Below are 1,162 nucleotides of genomic sequence, written 5' to 3'. Positions count from 1 at the left end.
TAAAACTAATAAAATTTAATAATAATTTAAAAAAAACTTAGTAAGCAAATGAATATAAAATAAAAATGTTATTTAAAAATTAAAAAAGAGAAAAAAAGAGATATTGCCCATCTTTCTCCTATGGTGCAGCTGGTGGATTCAAACCACCTGCCTTTGGATATGCAGTGTATCTCCTTAACCACTAGGCCACAAGGGCTCCTTACAACAATTATAAATTGAAGCATATAATAGGTCACTTTCCCGAATAAAATTAACAAAACATTGAATAAATAATTTCCATTTCTCACCAGAAAAAGATGGACAATCTCTTCCCCTTAAGATCTATAGCTTCGGCCATCTCAGAGTCACTAAGAGTCACAATCGATTGCAGTGAGTAGTCATCTTCCTATTTCCCTAACAAGTAGTACAGCTGATGTCAATATAATATTATTTGGATTTAGTGTTACAAGCATAACACTAAAAGTTTAAAAATAAAGATATACATTTTTTTAAGCAGAGGAAAAAATGAAGATACTATTCTTCCTCTCATAGGCCTGCATTTCATCAAAACACCAAACAAAAATTGGCATGCACTTAATGACAAAATTTAATAACTAGTATTTATTCTACTTTAATCTTAACTTCCAATAACATAAAAAGCATGCTTACTTGGCAATAAATAAATGTCTGAAATTAAATAAACACTATACTCAGTTTAATATTACTGGTTTTTATTAAATTATCTGCTCAGCTTTCATTTTAGGGTCAACACTGTGTTTGTGTATTTACTTATATAGCACAGTATTAATTTATTGGACTCTTTAAACATATTTGCCTTTGCCAACTCATCCCTTTTTTTAAGTCTCTACAGAAAGACTTCTTGACTAAGGGGCTGGCATAGTAACAAGATCAAGGAGGACGCAGGGTAAAGGAAGAATCGAATACAGTGGGTTTTAAAAAAAAAAATATAGTTAAAACAAGCACTACCGAAAGTCAGTAAATTATGCAATTACATTGTGACCCCAAATGTATAATCAGGCAAAGATGATGATGAAGATGATGATGACGATGATGATGATGATATGATGAAAGAAGAAAGAAGGAAGGAGGAGGAGGAAGAGGAAGGAGGAGGAGGAAGGAGGAGGAGGGGAAGGAAGGAAGGAGGGAGGGAGGGAAGGAAGGA

The 1,162-nt window shown here is 33.0% G+C and overlaps 1 protein-coding gene across 1 annotated transcript in view; it reads right to left on the bottom strand.

Annotated features, from left to right (window-relative positions):
• DNAH7 (dynein, axonemal, heavy chain 7) overlaps positions 1-1,162 on the bottom strand; it is a 308,525-nt gene that overhangs the window by 218,829 nt on the left and 88,534 nt on the right. The gene's annotated exons all lie outside the window — the stretch shown is intronic.

This window comes from Elephantulus edwardii, unplaced genomic scaffold (genome assembly GCF_000299155.1).
Source record: "Elephantulus edwardii isolate Elephantulus edwardi_28Jun2011 unplaced genomic scaffold, EleEdw1.0 scaffold00001, whole genome shotgun sequence".
Lineage (NCBI taxonomy): Eukaryota > Metazoa > Chordata > Mammalia > Macroscelidea > Macroscelididae > Elephantulus > Elephantulus edwardii.
This window is presented reverse-complemented; position numbering and strand designations above follow the sequence as displayed.